The 6,621-nt window shown below is 47.0% G+C and overlaps 1 pseudogene; it reads left to right on the forward strand.

The window, feature by feature from the left end:
* The first annotated feature begins 1,525 nt into the window (after nt 1-1,525).
* On the forward strand, nt 1,526-6,034 carry LOC109932021 (annotated as a pseudogene).
* The last annotated feature ends 587 nt before the right edge of the window (nt 6,035-6,621 follow it).

The following is a 6,621-nucleotide window of genomic DNA, read 5'->3' on the forward strand; positions in this document are numbered from 1 at the left end:
TGTTCTCCTACAACCTCTTCCGTCAAGCAGAAGATACAGAAGCCTGAATACACACGCGGGCAGGTTCAGGAACAGCTCCTTCTCAGCTATCATTAGGCTGATGAATGGACTCCGTAGCCTCAGGTAATGCTGATCTTGCTAACATTGAACTCGCTTAGCTCACGCCCTGTGCAATGTAACCCGAATGCCGCTGCTTAAGTCATTTACATCTGTACATGCTTGCTTACAATGATCTGCCTGTACTGCTGGTAAACGAAGCTTTTCACTGTACTTCGGTGCACGTGACAATCACTCAACAAGCAGGCTTTCCCACCATCTCTCTGAGCCTGATACTGGGCGGCGCACGTACGGTCAAAGGTTATCCTCCTTCCTTGTAATGCAACGTGACTTCCTGCAGATGGCAGCAACATGTCCACTTGCCAGTGTGATACCTGTGGAAGCCGGAACTGAATCCAGGCGCACCCGCGGCTGGTTTGATCAGTGAACACTAAAGCTCAGTTAGGATTCCACACAGCTTGCTGGCATTTCGAGATATTAGTGTTTTAGTGGGGTAGGCTACAAATACTCGGCCAATTCCGATCGTGGACTAAGATCCTCAACCGACATTCTCCATGGGTTTGCAGCTGGCAAAGAATTCGGCCTGAAACAAGGGTTAATTTATACACTTGAGTGCATCGCAGTTTAGGAAAGTGTCAAGGGCTGATACTGGGCAGCGAAGAAGATCACTCCAGGTCAAACGGCCTTCCGTTATGTAAGAATTTTGAAATCCTGGGTAAAAACCGAACGAACTGCGGATGCTGTAAATCCGAAACAAAAACAAAGTTGCTGGAAAAGCCCAGCATGTCTGGCAGCATCTGTGAAGGAAAAAATAATTAAATTCTGGGATTGCTTTCGTTAAACAGAGAAGGCTCAGTCTTGAGGGGACGGGAGGGTCTAACACAGGGATTCACAATAAGGAATGGCTTAAGGAGAATCATAGGAACAGCAGTAGGCCATTCAGCCCGTCGATCCAGTTCTGCCATTCACTGAGAACATGGCTTATCTGCGTCCTCACTCCATACAGCTGCCTTTGGCCCATATCCCTTAATATCCCTTATCTAACAAAGATGCATCTCTCTCAGATGAAAAAGATTGGTTAGAGCTAATCATGATGAAACTGTTTCTCACTGGTACTGAAAATCAATTACAGAAGAATTGGGGAGAATGAGGACAAACATTGTTTTCTCAGTAAAATCCTTAATATTTGCAATCATCGAATATCCGTGATAAAAGATTCTCAGAGACTTCCAAAAGACAATTGGTCGTGTACTTTAAGGGTATAATTTACAGGTAAAACTGAAGCGTGGGGAGCAAATAGGACAGAGATTTCAAATATTCAGTACGGACAAACGCCGGGCTGAATGGCCTCCTGCGCTGTAAGATCATTTGATTTTCCAATGTTGATGAAATCTCGTTTCCTGTGAAATCGCTGAGCTGCAGGTGTTCCATGCAGACAGGTGCAGGAAAAACCGAAAGTAGTTTGAATCAGGAAGTGCTGATTGTGAACATGGAATCCAGTCAGCAGCGAGAGAGTTGGACCCGGGGAGTAATTTGTCCTATTTGTTTGGATTTCTTCACCCTTCCGGTTTCGCTGGATTGTGGACACAACTTCTGTCGCTCTTGTATCGGTCAGAGTTGGGAAAATAAAGAGATACATTCCTGCCCCGAATGTAGACGGGAGTTTCCGGAAAGAAAGCTCAGGATAAACCGGGTCTTAGCGAATCTGGCCGAGAAAGCTCGAAAATTAAAGCTGAGTTCGCACGAGAGGGAATGTAAACCTCTTTGTGAGGAACATCAGTAAGAACTGAAGCTGTTTTGTGAAGCTGACAAGAAATGGCTTTGTTACGCCTGCGTAATTGCGTCGGAACACAGAGAGCACCACTTCATCCCGATTGAAGAAGCTGTTGAAATCTACAAGGTAAAAGGAAACAGACTTTATTTCCTGATTTTTGCATCACATTTTCATGGTCTCACACTTTTATTTTCTGATGTTCTCTTCAAATCCCAGGATCGTGTGAAATCTTCCATCGATTCTCACTCAGAGAAGAAATCGGCGGCTCTACAAATGGAGCGGCAGCAGAAACAGAAGATTTCCCAAATTCGAGTAAAATCTCCCTGAGCTGATTTTCTGGGATCTGGGTTAGTTTCGTTCCCTTTATCGTGAAACATTAATGATGTTTCACATTTCATTTCACAGAGACATGCGAGCAGTCTGCAGACGCACATCAAATCCGAGTTCAGTAAAATGCACCAGATTCTCACAGAGAAAGAGCAGAGTTTACTCAGAGATCTCAGGGAAGAAGAGGAGAGGATTCTCAAAACATTATCGGAGAATCTTTGGAAAATTCAGGAGAATTTAAATTCCATTCAAGAGAAACTCTTAATGTTGCAGCAGCAAATGAAACGGAAGCACGAACCGGTACTACTTAAGGTGAGAAATGCAATTCACTGAAATTAAAGTCAACAAATAAGGGGCGAAGGGACTGATATAAATCAGTAATTTCACCCATCATTCAAAACTACTGGGGAAGGTGATGGCCTAGTGGTATTATCACTGGACTGTTAATCCAGAGACCAAGGGGACCCAGGTTTGAGTCTGATATAGATGGTAGGTGTCTGAATACAGAGAGTCAGTGTCCACTGTCTGGATACAGAGGGTGAGGCTCTGCTGTCTGGATACAGAGGGTCAGTATTTGCTGTCTGGATACAGAGGGTCAGCATCTGCTGCCTGGATATAGAGGTTCAGTGTCTGTTGTCTGGATACAGAGGGTCAGTGACTGTTGGCTGGATACAGAGGGTCAGTGTCTGCTGCCTGTATATAGGTCAGTGACTGTTGGCTGGATACAGAGGGTCAGTGTCTGCTGCCTGTATATAGAAGGTCAGTGTCTGTTGGCTGGATACAGAGAGTCAGTACTTGCTGTCTGGATATAGAGGGTCAATATTTTCTGTCTGGATACAGAGGGTCAGCATCTGCTGTCTGGATACAGAGAGTTAGTGTCTGCTGTGTGGATACAGAGGGTATGTGTCTGTTTTCTGGATATAGACAATGTCTGCTGTCTGGATATAGAGGGGCAGTCTCTGCAAACTCAAATGTGTGTTTGATTTGTTTCAGGAGGAAGCTTGTCCGAAGGGAAGGTAAGATAAGCGTATTATTTGAATTTTCCACAGTTTGGTAAAATAATTTAAAGAAATTATTCTGGTCAATACATAACAAGCCTTTTATTGTGTGCAGGATGAGTCACCAGAATAATGGGCTGCCAAGCGCAGACCCCACTCTGTCCATCGATAAATTCAATGGCCCGTTACAGTACACGGTGTGGAGAGAAATGACCACTGCCATTAATCCTGGTAAATCTCAGATTCATTCCTATTTCCTAAATGATATCTTATTTCTATGAAAGACTGATCCGCCAATTCCATCAAACGGCATCTTTAGGAAAGGATAGGTAATGTTTATTTTCTTCCTTCCCTTCCCATTTCCCCACATCAGCTCCTTCCCTCCTCCCCACCCCACTTCTCTGTGGGATCTGCTCTGGTTCCAAATCGCTCAGTTTTGTTTTAGTTAAATTTCTCTTTCTGACTTCGTTCTTTTGGTCTCATCTTTTTTTCCCCTTCTGCTGGTGTCTGTATCTTTCCCACTCTCCCTTGGTGTCCATCCAGCTGGTCACTATAGTGGGAATTCTGCAATGATCCGGGATTGTGTCCCTGGCCTGCATTTTCACTGATTCTTTGTGTAATCCTTGAATGATTTGGCCGCGGGTCGGTGCGGGGGGAGGGGGGGGGGGGGGGGGGGGGGGTGGGGAGCCACTCTGCTGGAGTTGAGAGCAACAGGAAACTGGGGAAGATGGAGAATGGGAGACAAGGACCTGGGAAACAGAGGGAATGGGGAAACACAGGGAATGGGGAGACAGGAACCTGGGAAACACAGGGAACTGGGAAACAGGGGATCAAGATCCACAGGGGATTGGGAAATGCAGGGAGCTGGGAATCACTGGGCGTAGGAAAGACAGGGGTCTGGGAATCACAGATATATGCAGGCAATGCAGGGAACTAGGAAGCACAAGGTCCAGGAATGGCAGGGAAGGGGAAATCCCACGTAACTGGGAAATACAGGCGAGTGGGAATCATAGGGAAGTGGGAAACATAGGATCAGGGAACCACAGAGACTGGGAATCACAAGGAACTGATAATCACAAGAGACTGGGGACTACAGGACAGGGAACTGGGAAGCTCATGGAACAAGGTACCACAGGGGAGTGGGAAACACGGGGAACTGGAGACCACAGGGAACTATAAGCACAGGGGAGTGGGAAGCGCGGGGGAGTGGAAAGCTCAGGGAACTGGGAGTCACAGGGGAGTGAGAAATACAAGGACTGGGAAGCACAGGAAACTGGGTATCAGAGTGTCTGGGAAACACAGGGAAGTGGGGACCAGCAGGAATTGGGAAACACAGTAAAGTGGGAAGCTCAGGGGACTGAGAATCAGGTGTTCTGGACAGATGGTGACGTTTTAGTGCAGGGGCCTGAGGTTCGCAGCAGACTGGGGAGATTGTGCTCGTTCTGGTGGATTGGCCCCAGGTAATCAGTAGTTTGTAAAACTTCAGCAACTTTGCAGATTCCGGTATGAGCGTGGGAAGAGAATGTGATTTGTGGAGCCGAGTGCACATCCACAGCTAGTAACAAAACCTGGATCCCTTCAGAAACCCCGGGATTCCCGGGAATCTCCTAACTGAGCTTTTTAAAAAGGAGGCAGTTTGGAGACTGACAGAGAGGAACTCAATGAGTGACGGTGTTATTTGATTTCTCCCCTAGCTCCAGCCTCTCTGACTCTGGATCCGAACACAGCGCATCCCCGGCTCATCCTGTCTGAGGACCGCACCATTGTGAGAGTTGGGGACAAACGGCAGGAGCTCCCTGACTCCCCGGAGAGGTTTGACCGTTGGCTCTGTGTCCTGGCATCGGTTGGATTCACATCAGGGAGACATTACTGGGAGATGGAGGTGAGGGGCAAGACCTGGTGGCGTGTGGGAGTGAGCCGAGAGAATGCCGAGAGAAAGGGAAGAATTGACCTGTGTCCCAAGACTGGATATTGGACTGTGTGGCTGAGACACGACAATATGTATCTTGCTGGGACTGATTCAGTGACTGCCCTGTCGCCTAGTGTTGGCCCCGAAAGGATCGGGGTTTTCCTGGACTATGAGGGTGGATAGGTGTCATTTTACAATGCAGATACCATGTCCCATCTCCACACTTTCATCCATACTTTCACTGAGAGGATCTTCCCACTTTTCCACCCGGGACCACATGACAGCGTACATAATTCTAGCCCCCTGACAATCTGCGGGCTGAAAGGTCATTGACACACACATCCCATAATCTCACACTGCCTCCTGCTGGCTGCAGGGGATGGCTCTGTTGCACCTGCTGCTGCTGGTTCTTGTGTACGGGGGTACAGCGCCGTGACCTTATGCTGTTGGTGAGCTTTGTTTCATCGGCTCAGGGGAACAAACTGACCTGAAGGTAGGAACACGAGGAGTCCATTCAGCCCTTCCAGACTATACTGCCATTGAACCGGATCACGACTGGCTTGTATGTCCATTCCATTCACCCGTCTTACTTCTGAACAACCCATTCCATGCCATGTTTTATCTTTTTAACTGAGCACCCGATGCAAAAGCGCTTTCCGTCGGCAGGTGTGAAGGCGAGGTATTTTAATGACGAGTCACCGAACTGCCTTTGGCCAATTTACAAACCTCTCCCGGGTTTTGGGCACCCCCAGCCAGAGGAAACAGTTTCTTCAGAGCCAATCTATCAAAACAAACACTGAATCAGTTCTGTCTCACCTCCACAACCATCTTCGGAATTTCACACTGAAGGTAAATTTGTTCTGCTTCCGCTCTCCAATTGCACACTTCCAGTTGTGACCTCTCTGAGAACTGACCTTCAGCTCTCTGTATTACAGCCCTCCTGTAATAAAAGCAAGCCTCCTGTATTGATTGATTGTCTGTCCACTTTCTCTCCATGGTTACTGTAACATTGCTCCACTCAGCCACATATCTGAACAGCTCAGAATTTAGACATTAAGCTGCACTCGCTTCCTTGAACCCATTATTCCCAAGGATTTATGTTTACCGTGTTGGAAAATCGGGATAATTTAAAAATAAACATAGTTCGAAAGTTATGATAATTTTATATTTGATTTGAATTGCCTTCAGTTTCTGTCCAGTCACAACCATTTGCTTTCTATCTGTAAATTGTATCCTAAATTCTGTTGTTGGAGAGATATTCTCTCATAGAACCCCAAGCGTGTGGAAGCAGGCCATTCGACCTATCGAACTCACACTGACCCTCCGAAAGAGCATTTCACATTCCATCCAGACCTATCCTATCCCTGTAACGCTTTATTTTCCGTGAATAACTCACCTAGCCTGCACATCCCTGGGACACGATGGGCACTTAAACATGGCCAACCCACCTAACCTACACATCTTTGGACTGTGGGAGGAAACCGGAGTGCCCAGAGAAAACCATTGAAACTCCACACAGAGACAAGCCCCTACTCCCTCTCCGTGCCTGAATGATC

Source organism: Rhincodon typus, chromosome 35 (assembly GCF_021869965.1).
Source record: "Rhincodon typus isolate 14 chromosome 35, sRhiTyp1.1, whole genome shotgun sequence".
NCBI classification, from domain to species: Eukaryota; Metazoa; Chordata; class Chondrichthyes; order Orectolobiformes; family Rhincodontidae; genus Rhincodon; species Rhincodon typus.